This window comes from Gorilla gorilla, chromosome 18, assembly GCF_029281585.2.
Source record: "Gorilla gorilla gorilla isolate KB3781 chromosome 18, NHGRI_mGorGor1-v2.1_pri, whole genome shotgun sequence".
Classification (NCBI taxonomy): Eukaryota; Metazoa; Chordata; class Mammalia; order Primates; family Hominidae; genus Gorilla; species Gorilla gorilla.
The window spans coordinates 82,267,145-82,281,872 of NC_073242.2; the positions used below are offsets into that span (position 1 = coordinate 82,267,145).

The 14,728-nt window shown below is 37.1% G+C and overlaps 1 protein-coding gene across 13 annotated transcripts in view; it reads left to right on the forward strand.

Moving 5' to 3' along the window:
- CHD9 (chromodomain helicase DNA binding protein 9) overlaps positions 1-14,728 on the forward strand; it is a 274,384-nt gene that overhangs the window by 139,357 nt on the left and 120,299 nt on the right. The gene's annotated exons all lie outside the window — the stretch shown is intronic.

Genomic DNA, 14,728 nt, shown 5'->3' on the forward strand with positions numbered 1-14,728 from the left:
ACCTTACCATAATCAAGACACAGATTATTGCTATCATCCCCACAATTCCCTCATTTCCCTTTGCAATCAGTCTTTCCCCTAACCCTATACCCTGGCAACCAATGATTAATTTTTTTTTTTGCAATTCTGCATTTTTGAGAATGTTGTATGGATGGAATCATGCAGTATATTGTGTTACTAGTCTGACGTCTGTTTAGCATAGAACATTTTTGTTCCCTGTATCAATAGCTTTTTCTTTCATGTTACTGAGTTATATTCCATTATATAAATGCACCACAAATTGTTTATGTATTCACAAGTTAAAGGGTATTTGGGTTTTCAGGTTTTTGTAATTATGAATAAAGCCTCTATAAACATGTATATACAGCTTTTTTTTGTTACCATATGTTTTCACTCTCGGGTAAATATATAAGTGTAAAATTGCTGAGGGTCATATGTTAAGTGTATGTTGAACTTTATAAAAAAATACTAAACTGTTGTCCAAAGTGGTTGTACCATTTTGCATTCCCACCAGCAGCATATAGGAGTTCCTGTTGCTCCATATCCTCTCTAGCACTAAATATTTATTTTTAAAATGTTTTAACCATCCGGCCGGGTGCAGTGGCTCATGCCTGTAATCCCAACACTTTGGGAGGCTGAGGCAGGTGGATCATGAGGTCAGGAGATCGAGACCATCCTGGCTAACACGGTGAAACCCCATCTCTACTAAAAATACAAAAAAATTAGCCGGGTGTGGTGGCGGGCGCCTGTAGTCCCAGCTACTCTGGAGGCTGAGGCAGGAGAATGGCATGAACCCGGGAGGCAGAGCTTGCAGTGAGCCGAGATCACGCCACTGCACTCCAGCCTGGGTGGCAGAGTGAGACTCTGTCTCAAAAAAAAAAAAAAAAAATCTTTTAACCATCCAAATAGATGTAGATTGATATCTCATTGTGGCTTGAATTTGTATTTCCCTAATGTCTAATAATCTGAGCATCTTTTCTATTGTTTATTCGCGATCCTTTCATCTTCTTTGGTAAAGCGTCCATTCACATCGTTGGCCCATTTTTAAAATTGGAGTCTGTTTTCATATTTATTGGGTTTTGAGACTTAGTTGTATAAGGAACATTAATCTTAATCACAATAATGAACACTAACATTTACCGAGTGCCTACATGTCAGATACTGTTCTGAAATCCTTTAGTTGAATGATCTCATTTAAATTCACAGCAACCCTGTTAGATTAGATACTATGATTATCCTCATTATACAGATATTGAAACTGTGCTAAACATCGGCTAGGTTTTAGAGATACAAATTGAATGTGATCTTGGCTTGTAAATAACTATAATATACTATAGTAATATTACTGTTATAAAACAAATATTACTGTTGTAAAATTACGTAGAGTAAAAGTGATATCTAAAAGTGAATTTTTGAATAGACATTTGCCAGGCTACCTTTTGGAGAAAGGGCACTCTTGACAACTAGAACAGTAAATTCAAAGTTTTAGGTAAAATATGTCTAAGAAGGCTGGACACAGTGGCTTATGCCGTAATCCCAGTGCTGTGAGAGGATCACTTGAGCCCAAGAATTCAAGGTTCCAGTGAGATGAGCTGTGATCATGCCACTGCATTTCAGCCTGGGCAACAGAGCGAGACCCTGCCTCTTAAAAAAAAAAAAAGTCTAAAAAAACTGAACTTAGTTCAGCATCACTAGAATACAAAGTAAACCCCGAGGCTGGGTGCAGTGGCTCATGCCTATAATCCTAGTACTTTGAGGTCAAGACAGGAGGATCACTGAGCCCAGGAGTTTGAGACCAGCCTGGGGAACATGGTGAAACCTTGTCTCTATAAAAATACAAAAATTATCCAGGCATAGTGACGCAGGCCTGTAGTCTCAGCTACTCAGAAGGCTGAGACAGGAGGATCACTTGAGCTGGGAGGTGGAGGCTGAAGTGAGCCGAGATCGTACCACTTCACTCCAGCCTGGGTGACAGAGTGAGACCCTGTCTCAAAAGATAAAATTTTAAAAATAAAGTAAAACAAGTGTTTGAAAATTGAAAATGTAACTAGAGAGAGAGATGATGGTGTTATTCAGAAACATGAGTATAGATTTAAACATTGTATTTCAGTTTTCTCTTCTTCACATTTTGATTGTGGGTTTTGAAAAATTTTCTTTCTTCCTGCTCCTGCCTTTTCCCATCACTAATAACACGGATTAAGGTAATTCTCAGGCCTCTTTCAGCATTTCATAGATTTCTCCTGGTATTAGAGGAAATAGGCAATATTATATTTCTCTGTTACTGTTTTCTTAATGAAATATATCTGGAATGTCACAGTAATAAAATCAAGAAAATAATTTTTTTTTAGTGTCAAGACATTATTGCATTAAGAGAACAGTTGGTCTTTTCCTTAAATACCTGTAAGAATGATTGTTTACTCAGATTAGTGATAAGATTACAAAATGTTCTTCAGTTTGAGTTATAATCTTTTAATATAAGTTTTCTTGAAGTATAATGTACATACAGAAAATACACAAATTAAAAGTGAACAATTTGATCAATTTTCAGACATTAAACATCATCCATTTAACCAGTATCCAGACCAAGAAATAAGATATTAGCACAATTCTAGAAACCTGCTATGGCCTAAAAGCTTGCTACTAGTCACTATGCTTGGTCATCAAGGGCAACCACCATTCTGATTTATAACCTCATAGGTTAGTTTTGCATGTTATTGAACTTTAATTATGTTGGACATATACCCAAGATTGGAATTGTTCAATCATTGGGTATATGAATATATTTTCTATTAGTAACAAATTACCACATATTTAATCTGGCTTAAAATGGCACTCATTTATTATCTCATGGCTTCCTTGGGTCAGGTGTCTGGGCACAGCTTAGATGGGTTCTTTTCTCAGGCTCTCACAAAACTGCAACCAAGGTGTCAACTTGGGCTGCAGTATCTCATCTGAGGCTCAGGGTCTAGGCTTATGAGATTGTTGACAAAACACATTTCCTTGCAACTGTAGAACTCCAGCAGCTTGTTTCTTCAAGGCCAGCAGGAGAGTATCTCTGAGCTCAGAGAAGGCCTAAGCGCTCTCTTTTTTTGTAACTACTTTTTTTTTTTAAGTTTTATTTTGAGGTAATTGCAGATTCACATGCAGTTGTAAGAAATAATACAGAGAGATTCAATGTATGCTTTTTTTTTGAGATAGGGTCTCACTCTGTCATCTAGGCTGGAATACAGTGACCTCAGCTCACTGCAATCTCCACCTCCCAGGTTCAAGCAATTCTCACACCTGAATCTCCCAAGTAGCTGGGATCACAGGTGTGTGCCACCATGCCTGGCTAATTTTTGTATTTTTAGTAGAGATGGGGTTTTGCCATGTTGGCTAGACTGGTCTTGAATGCTTGGCCTCAAATGATTCACTTGCCTCAGCCTCCCAAAGTGCTGAGATTACAGGCATGACCCACTGTGCCCAGCCTCCGTATATCCTTAATTCAGTTTCCCACAGGGGTAGAATCTTGCAAAACTATAGTACAGTATCACAGTCAAGAAACTGAGTTGATACAATCCATCAATCTTTATTTAGATTTCCCCAGTTTTCCATGCTCTCATCTGCATGTGTTTGTGTGTTTATTTTCATGAAATTGTATCACATGTATAGGTTCATGAAACCACCACCAAAGCCAAGATACAGTTTAGTTCCACCACGACAAGAATGTTGCTCTTTTGTAACCAAACCTACCTCTCTCCTACCCTAATGTCCCATCCCTAACCTTTGGCAACCACTAAGTAGACTGAAATAGGCATTAATTATATTTGTAAAATCCTTTCACTTTTGCCACATAGCCTGCGGTATTCCAACATTTTTACGGGTTCAGCCCACAATCAAGGGGAAGAGTTTTACAAGAGCATGGTTCATTGAGGGTTTACCTTAGAATTCTGTCTGCCGCAATAAAATGATTAGCCTTGGTAGATACTAGAACACCTCATTTTTAAAAGCAGAATATTTGATTTAATTGTAAGATCCCTTAATATAAGTAGATGACATAGTAATGAGAAGTGCTTGGGAACAGTGCTTGTTGAACAGTACACTTAGTTCAACAAGTACTTGTTAAATGAATATTAATGAGTGAACCAATCAGTCTTCTAAGTTTTAAAGACAATGATCAGATCTAATCTAGGATTGCACTTTTCTGTAAATTGTAGGGCAATTTTAGAGCTTTCTAAGCCAAACTAAAGTTTTATGTGAATCATCTCCAGTGAAACTAAGTTTTATTTTTTCTCGTATATTTGTACCTTCAGTTTTCTTGAGTTTAAGATTTATGAGTTAATGATTAACATACTTCTTCAGAAGAAAAGTATAGAATAGTGATTGTCAAAGGTAGGTAGGCAAGAAAGATGCTTCTCTCCTCCCAGAATTTCAGAGAGAATTTACTAGTCCATGCCATTCCACTCCTTTCACTCCCAACTAAGTGTTGAGATGGATTACTGTGATGAATGTGTTAATTGTGTTAAAAATAAGGGAGTAGAAGAGAGAAAAGGCTGAGATACACTGGCAGACTAGTAGAAAGGTTATGGAATTTGGCTAAGACTCCTTCATTTTAAAATGGGAATAACAAGTACCACTACCACCACTATAGCCATTTCCTAGGAGTTTGGAAGAATTAAATGAGATAACATTTAACAGATTAAAGTCCTCTGTAAACTATCAAACATTGCACAAATGTTAATTTTCATATCTAATCCTGTGTCCTGTTTTTAATTATAGTAGGATTTGAGTGACATTTTTTACTCAACAATACACGAACAAATTGATGTTTGTGTAGTCTACCTGGTCTTTATTCAGTGAGGTTGCAGTAGAAAATCAGGTTCCCAGTGCACCTCAGGGTACTTTATATAACTAGGAAAGTATTTTATATCAGGACTCTATTATGCTGTTATGGAAGATAAGATAACCTTATTGCATGTTCTTGATTATTTTAAATTTTATCACTTTTTTGTAGTATCTTAAAATCCCAGAATTGAATGGGACTAAGCAGCCTGTCTAGTTCAACTCATTCTGCTGCGTGAATATTCTAGCTTTTTTTTTTTTTTTTTTTTTTGAGATGGAGTCTCGCTGTATCACCCAGACTGTAGTGCAGTGGTGCGATCTCTGCGCCGCAACCTCCGTCACCCTCCTGAGTAGCTAGGATTCTCCTGCCTCAGATCCTGAGTAGATAGGATTACGGGCGTGCACCACCACACCCAGCTAATGTTTATATTTTTAGTAGATACGGGGTTTCACCATGTTGGCCAGGCTGGTCTCGAACTACTGACCTCAGGTGATCTGCCCACCTCAGCCTCCCAAAGTACTGGGATTGCAGACATGAGCCACCATGCCCGGCCTCCCTAGCATTTTTGGTTTGAACTCTTTCTGTGATTGGAATTACAGAAACCCTCTCCCTTCCTACATAGCCAATTATATTTTCTCAAGCGTATCGACTCTCCAACCATGGGTTTTTCTATAGTACTCCACCCTGTTTTTCCATTTTTAGAGCCTTCCAAAAGCAATATGAACAGAGTGTTGGGGAGGGGGTTCTAAAGGGAGGGAACATGCTGATGAAGAGTATTATTAACTATGATTCCCTCTGCATTTTACTCATTGGTGATAGTTTCATACTACCAAGTTATAAATTTCTTTCTGAGAGACTACACGTCCATTGTTCTAACATCAAGTGGCACCTGACTCATAATAAGCATTCAATTTTTTTTTTTTTTTTTTGAGACAGAGTCTCGCTGTATCGCCAGGCTAAGAGTACAGTGGCGTAGTGGTGCGATCTTGGCTCACTGCAACCTCCGCCTCCCGGGTTCAAGCGATTCCCCTGCCTCAGCCTCCCAAGTAGCTGGGATTACAGGCTCCTGCCACCACACCCGGCTAATTTTTTGTATTTTTAGTAGAGATGGGGTTTCACTGTATTAGCCAGGATGGTCTCAATCTCCTGACCTTGTGATCCGCCTGCCTCGGCCTCCCAAAGTGCTAGGATTACAGGCGTGAGCCACCACACCCGGCCTCAATATTTGTTTAAAGAATTGAACTTCTTTCAAGCCTCAAAAAATAATTTCTATTCCATGTGATATTTTAAATGGACTGTCATGCAGTTCCTCTTCTTGTGTCCTTTTTCTCTTAAGTCAAACATGCTCAATTGTTTAAAATGTATGTAGGAATATTGAATCTTGTCACATAGATGTGTTCCTCTGTACAGATGGAATGGGAACGCCTAGGATATTTAAGGGAGCAGTTTTCTTAGTTCAGATTTCCTATAGATAAGTCTTTGATAGCATGGAATTATTGCCAATCCTAGTTTTCATTATTTTATAAGTCTTATAAAAATGTAAAAATCTTTTTAATTGGAATTTGCATTTGAATATAGCAGATTAAGATCTCTTTATTTTGCCACCAAACTTTTTTTTTTTTCATTGAGAAGCATTACTCAGAGTTAGCCAAACTGCAAAGTTAGCACAGTCCCAAGACTGTCCTCACTTCTGACACCAGCTACAAGTTCTGGGGGTTCCCAGAAGTACCCTCAGTTTCAGTAATTTGCCAGCAGGACTAACCAAACCCACTGAAAACTGTTACAGTCATAGTTACACTTTTATTACAAGGAATCTCCAAAATAGGACAGATGAGAGTTACTGGGCCTAGCCCCATAGATGGATTTTTATTGAAACCACTTAACAACTCTATATCTTAAAATCTGATCCTGTTGCTTCTCTCTATATAGTCATTTATTGATTTCCTGATTCATTCAGCATATATTAATATATATTCATATAGACAAACATGTATATATATTTTGGAAATAAAAATTTCACCTTTTGTTTTACTTAAAGTCATGTTTTAAATTATTTTTAGGTTTTTAAAGTTTTATTTTTACAGATTTAGAGGTAAAAGTACAGTTGAGATACATAGATATTTGAATAGTGGTGAAGTTTGGGCATTTAGTGTACTCATCACCTATATAGTATACATTGTACTCAACTGGTAGTATTTCATCCCTGACTCTGCTGCCACCCTTCCACCTTTTAGAGTCTCCAGTGTCTGTTCTTTCACCCTGTATGTCTATGTATACCCATTATTTAGCTCCTACATGTAAGTGAGAACATGTAGTTTCCATTTGCTTCTTAACCTACTGTAGTGTGGCTTCCATCTCAGCCACTTCCATCTTGACCATTAAACTATTCTTACCATAAAACTGGAATATCTTACAGTACCAGAAAATAAGGAAGTGCTTGAAATACGGTGGGGTTATGAACACAGGAACCAACTTGAAGGAGCTGTAAATGGCCAAAGTTAGGACATTTTGAACAAGTAAGTAATCATAGTGTCAGATTATAAACCATAGAAAGAAAGCAATATTGGCTGGCACGGTGGCTCACGCCTGTAATCCTAGCACTTTGGGAGGCCGAGGCGGGTGGGTCACCTGAGGTCAGGAGTTCAAGACCAGCCTGGCCAACATGGCAAAACCCTGTCTCTACTAAAAATACAAAAACATGAGGCTGGGCACGGTGGCTCATACCTGTAATCCCAGCACTTTGGGAGGCTGAGGTGGCTGATCATGAGGTCAGGAGTTCGAGACCAGCCTGACCAACATGGTGAAACCCCATCTCTACTAAAAATACAAAAATTAGCTGGGCGTGGTGGTGTGCACCTGTAGTCCCAGCTACTCGGGAGGCTGAGGCAGGAGAATTGCTTGAACCCAGGAGGCAGTGGTTGCAGTGAGCCGAGATCACACCACTGCACTCCATTCTGGGCAACAGAGCAATACTCTGTCTCAAAAAAAAAAAAAAAAAAAAACCACAGAAATTAGCCAGGCATGGTGGCGGACACCTGTAATCCCTGCTACTTGGGAGTCTGAGGCATGAGAATTGCTTGAACCCAGGGAGTGGAGGTTGTAGTGAGCCAAGATTTATAAGTCTATATTGCTACAAATGAATGAATAAATTAAAAGGAAGAAAAGACAGCTCTTGTTTAGAGTAGGATTCCAATTGAAAATGTGGAAGGAATTATGGAAATAGAAACTTTCCATTAGGCAAATACCACAGTAATGATTGTTATGGGCAAGAATCAATGAATGCTAGAATTATTGGGCAAATGTATATGGGAAACAGGATATTTGCCTAGTCTCAAAATATCTTCCCATAAAATATGTATTAATTATAAAAAAAGACATTTACATGGAGAATAAATTGGCAGACACTACTTTAACCAAGTAACCAAGGGTAACATCACCAATAATAAGACACTGACATCATATACTCTCTGATATGATGTACTGAGAAGAGCACAGTATCACATCACAGCAATAACAATAACCATACCTAATATCTCTCAGCATTTGTATGCCTGACACCATGCTAAAGCACTCTACAAGCATTATCTATTAGGTTTCACAAGAGCCCTATTAGATGAATACTGTTATTATCTACATTTTACAGTTGAGGAAGCTGAGGCCCAGATAAATGATGGAACTGGAACCAGAACCCAGGGCTGGCTGGCTCAAAAACCCATGCCCTTAATCACAATGTTATGCTGAGAATAGCTTTAAGTATTGGGGATAATTTATGGACTGATGAATTCAGCATAGTTAATGTTTTCAGCAAGTAGTGAACTTGGTGAGGTTTGTGATTTGATGTTTTAAAAATATACTTTTGACTTATTTGGAAGCAACAAGTTTGTTTGGAAAAGTACTGCATACTAATGTAAAATAGATTAAATACTATTTGTTTTTAGATCATGTATGACCTTTTTCTAAGCCAAAATATTTTATCAATTATTCTGGCATTTTTATCAAAACTACTTTAGTACCTAAAGTGTGATCCTCTTCTCTCTATATAATCATTTATTAATTCCCTAATTCCTTCAGCATAAAGTCTAGATATTTTAACATAACCTATAACACCATTGATAATCTAGTCTGTTATATTTTAGTCCTTGTTGCTTATCATTCTCCCACAGGCATCTCCTTTCCTTGTCATGCCAAACTACTTGTTATTCCAGAATATAAATTTTTAAATTTCTTTATTATATAACATTTCAAGTGACACAGAAGTAGAGTATCAATCTCCCAGCCACCAACAGCTGTCAATTTATATGGCCACTGTTGCATCTGTACTACCATCTAATGAACATAGCCACCCCCTCCATGGATATTTTTGAAGTACATCTTAGTCTTATCATTCGTCTAAAAATACATTGATTTATACATCTAAAAGACAAAAATTTGGGGGGATCGGTTTGAGGTTTTTTTCTTTTTTTTTTTTTTTTTTTTTTGAGACAGGGCTTTGCTCTGTCACCCAACCCAACTTGAGTACAGGGGCTAATCATAGCTCACTGCAACCTCAAGCTCCTGGGCTCAAGTAATCCTCCCACCTCAGCCTCCCAAGCAACTAGGACTACAGATGTGCACCATCACACTTAGCTAAGTTTAAATTTTTTTTAAGAGATTGTGTCTTGCTATGTTGCCCAGGCTGGCCTTGGACTCCTGGCCTCAAGCAATCCTCCTCCTGCCTTGGCCTCCCAAAGTTCTGGGATTACGGGCATGAGCCACCATGCCTGCATTAGATTTTTGTCTTTAAAACACAACTGCAAAACCAGTTTCACACCTAAAAAAGATAACCATAATTCTCATATAATCAAATATCTGGTCAGGGTTTCTATTTCTCCAGTTGCTAAGTAAATTTATTTTTACAGTTGGCTGGTTCAGGCCAATATCTAAACTTAGAAAACATATAAACCAAATGCAATGCTCCACATGTTGCATTTTGTTGAGGTCTTTTAAGTTTCTCTCTCTCTCTTTTTTTTTTTCTATTTTGTCATTCCAAATAGTCTTAAGTCTCATTTACTCTGTGGTTCCCCTTTTTTGTTTTGTTTCTTACAGTTTCTTTGTTGAAGAAATAGAGTCCTTTGTCCTATGGAGTTTCCTACACTCTGGGTTTTACTGATTACATCCCCATTTTGCCGATTACATCTGGATTTTGTTGATTGCATTTAACAAGTTCCTTTTTTCCCTGTGCTTCCTGTAAGCTAGATGTACATTTGTATTTAAAAAAGAAACAAAACTTGTATGAACACCTACTGTTTGCCTGGACTTTTATGTGGATGCTTAAAATAAAGCCAACCCTTAAAAAGTATTACTGTATCAATGCAAATTAAGATTATGACACTTAAAAAAAAGGAATGTCATGGTTATCTAAAATTGTAAACCTGGGTACTACTGCGAGTCACAAGACGAAAATAAACCTTTTAATTTGTGAGCATGGTAGTTCACAGATGTGAAGAAAATGAAGTGAAATAATTGTTCCACTTCCATGAAAAACTCTGAAAACAAATCTAAGGGTAAAATTCAGGAAAAGTTTAACATTATAATTTGCTCTTGGATCAGTTTTTTTCTCTTTTCTCTTTAAACATGTCTTTATTGATAGTTTGAAGAAAAATGTTGTATGCATTAAATAAAAATCAAAAGAAGCTACCATACTAATGTTTGACACATATTACTAAAATTAACTACAAATCTATTGTTTTTAGGTTGATTTAATATGAATATTTAAGTAAATAATTATTCTTCTATTTTAAAAATAAGGAGACTAAAAACCAGTACACCAGCTTACAATAAACAATTTAAGAGAAGTAAAATGCCTTATTAAATTATCTTTATAATACCAAATTACTTTAAGATACTTTCCTTTTGACTGCAGAGGTTTTAATTCTTTCCTTTCTTGGCTTCCATGGCACCACTGTCTCCTGATACTTACCTTACCATTCTTGCATTTTCTTGTTGTTTTCCTTCAATAGCTCCTCTTCATCTGCTAGCTCCTGAAACTTGTTGTTTTTGGGTTTCACCACTGGTTCTCTTCTGTTATTCTACATTGTCTCTCTAGGCAGATAAACTCATTCTTGCTTAAGGCTTGCTATCTTCTGTTTTATGTCCTCTTCCATTGAAACTTCCATCCACCTAGTCCTCCAAGCCTAAAGCCTAAGAGTCTTCCTCTCTCTTGAGAAAGGTTGGGAGAATTTTAGCTACAATGCAGTTATATCTCTGTTGTTGAAAATTTATTGTTCTGTGTTTTATTTTTACTAAGGAATTATATCTGGGACTTTGCATTTCTTCATATTTTAAAAATATGTCAAGTAGAGCCGGGCGTGGTGGCTCACGCTTGTAATCCCAGCACTATGGGAGGCCAAGATGGGCAGATCACGAGGTCAGGAGATCGAGACCATCCTCGCTAACATGGTGAAACCCCGTCTCTACTAAAAATACAAAAAAATTAGCCGGGCGTGGTGGCGGGCGCCTGTAGTAGCTGTAGCTGTAGTAGCTGTAGTAGCTGTAGTCCCAGCTACTCGTGAGCCTGAGGCAGGAGAATGGCGTGAACCTGGGAGGTGGAGCTTGCAGTGAGCCGAGATCACACCACTGCACTCCAGCCTGGGTGATAGAGCAAGACTCCATCTCAAAAAAAAAAAAAAAAAAAAATATATATATATACACACACACACACACACACACATTTATGTCAAGTAGAATGTTTCTTTATCTAGATAACGTGTGTGTGTGTGTGTGTGTGTGTGTGTGTGTGTGTGTGTGTGTATAACCTTCACCACCCCAGCCTGCCAGGAGAGAAACCTGTTCTCTGAATGTACAGTGGTCATGTGATCATTTTCCCTGTCTCTTTTTGAAAATTTATAATTTCTACTTATATCCACACACTAGTGATTCAGTAATTTTATTAATACAACTAAAATATTGGAAATGGAGGAATTCCCCAGTATGGCTGTTGGGTACATGTGAAATTATTTCACCAGAGGAGAAAGGACCTAAGTCCCCCCTCAGATTTTAAAACCTCTAATTTCTTGCCCAAATCTCTTTGCTTCTTTTCCTCATGAAGGAAAAGGAGAGTAACAGGTAGTGTGAAAAATTATAATTTTATTAGAGGCATGAAGTGCATGCATAAGGGTCTGACACCATCCTCTTCTACTCTATTTGTGTTTTTGTTTTTGTTTTGTTGTTGTTTTTTTAGTAGTTGTCTGGACCCTTTAAATGTGTATCATGACTTGCTATTAGGTCATGACCTGTCTTTGACAAATGCTTATACTATAAATCTTTGAGTTTCCCCAGTACTGAAATATGATATATAGAGTCTTCCATATATTCCTTCCAGGTGCTATCAAAATAACATATCACATATGATACCATCTCTTGTACTATAGGTTTTCTTTTTTAATGAATATTTGGATATGATATTAATATATGTGCCTTTTATGTATTTTTTTGTTTATATGTTTGTTTGTTTATTTGTTTTGAGACAGAGTTTCTCGCTCTGTTGCCCAGGCTAGAGTACGGTCATTGGGAAATGACCAACATTAAAAATGTTCAGTTACTTAACACCTCAGTTGATATTCTGTGGGAATATGGTTTTAAAATGCTGTATTCTAGTAGCAGAGGAAATATTTCATCATAGATTGATTAAGATTTATTAAACAGTTGGGATTCTGAGTCAGATAATAGAATCTATTGAAAAACTTTATAAGAGAAGTGAGTTGTTTTGGAAATCCTCCTAGGTTCTTTGAATAGTGTCAGTGAATTATAAGGGTAATGGAAGAAAACAGCAGGAGGATCTGCATCTTACATTCCAGCCCTGACTTCTCTCTCTGATGATCCAGTCCCAAATTTCAAATTGCTGGAGATCTCCATTTCAAACTCAGTATGAAAAGAATTAAACTTGTTATACACACGTACACATTCTTTCTCAACTAGGTTTCCTATTTCTTTTACTTTTTTTTTTTTATTAAGACAGAGTTTCACTCTTGTTGCCCAGGCTGGAGTGCAATGGCGTTATCTCTGCTCACCACAACCTCCGCCTCCCAGGTTCAAGCAATTCTCCTGCCTCAGCCTCTTGAGTAGCTGGGATTACAAGCATGCACCACCAGGCCCAGTTAATTTTGCATTTTTAGTAGAGATGATTTTTCTCCATGTTGGTCAGGCTGGTCTCGAACTCCCGACCTCGGGTGATCCGCCCGCCTCGGCCTCCCAAAGTGCTGGGATTATAGGCGTGAGCCACCACACCTGGCCTTCTTTTACCTTTTCTTGGTCGAGAAACCAAGTGCTGGCTCTTCCTGCTCTTCAGCCGTGCCTCACCTATGTCTAGTTGATTTCTACACTTTTGAAAGGGCACCGGGAAAAAAAAAAAAAACCATCCTAGCCTTATTATTTGGTATTTCTGCAATTTTGAGAATGTTACTACTTTCCTTTGTCCTCAAATTAATCTCTGTAAATTATGATAGTTGAACCAAACATGATTAAAATATAATGGTTAAGAGTGTGGTCTCCCTAACGAGACCCCCTTGTCTTTTAATCCCTGCTCCGCTATTCAGTAGCTGTGTGATCTTGGGCAAGTCATTTCTCTATCCCCCAGTATCCTCATATAAAATGGGAATAACAGTAGTACCTATCTTACAGGGTTGTTTTGAAGATTGAGTCAATATATAGGAAATATTAGGAATAGTGCCTGGTACGTAGTAAGCACTACATTTTAGCTCTTATTATCATAATGATTTTTGTAATTGTTTGCTCTCTCAGTTCCATTCTGTCACTTTGTAATGCTACTATCAGAGTATTTCTCTCATTAGCCAGCCCCTTGTCTCCATTATCACTGTTATTACTGTATTATTAATCAGGATTAAATTAGTTATTAAATGTAAAATAGTTAGAATAATCCCTGGCACTTAGTAAGTAGTCTGTAAGTGTTATCTCATTATTGTTATTATTTTCACATTGATGACATCTCAAGTCAGATCCTTTCCTCGTCCTTACTTGTCCTCTGCGTTTAATCTCTCATGCCGTCCAGATGGGTCTTTCTAGAGCCCTGTTTAGATAGTGTTGTTTCTGTTTTGAGGCCTTTGGTACCTAAAAGGGGCAGAGGGGAGAACCCAATGTTGTTTTATAGTGATATCAGATGACTAACCAGGACCAACTGAAAAAATGGCATTGATGAAAGAGGTAAACTTGAATTTTAAAGCAGTGAAATTTTGTTTTAGTGATTTAAGGGCATTGCTTACTAAAATAGAATCAATTTTTATAGAAAGAAAAGTTGTACTGATGTTCAAATTCAAGTTGACTTGCTATGGAACTAAACCTACAGTTTTACCTGAAAAACTCATCAGTGCAGTTAAAATAGAAGGTTAGGAGGAAAGGTCAGAAAGATTTTGAGTTTTTTATGTTACGAAAAAAATGTATTCATCCATGTTAAGACGATGAAACAATTTTAACATTAGTAATCTTTATAAACAGTTCTCATTTGTTCATTTCAAAATTTTAAGCTTCTTTTTATAATTCAAATGAAAATAGCTTCATTTCTGTATTTTCAAAATAACACTGTTAGCTTTTTGTTAGAAAAGTTATAAGAAACCTTATCTAATTTCTTAAACTTATTTTGGGTTCATTTGCGTGACCTCTTTAACCCTTTGCTAATCTTCAGCTATTTCATATTTTAAATATTTTAGAGTATCTTGGAGAAAAGTATTTTTCTCCAATAAAAATTGCTTTGGATTTTGTTTTTTTTAAATATTGATAGCCACATAATGCCATTTTACCACAGTTTAGTTCTCAGGTGATTTTTTTTAATCAGATTTTTATGTATGTTTTTTAAAACTTTACTGCAGGAAATGGCAGAGTGAGAGTTAATGTGTTACATGGAGGGAAGAACAG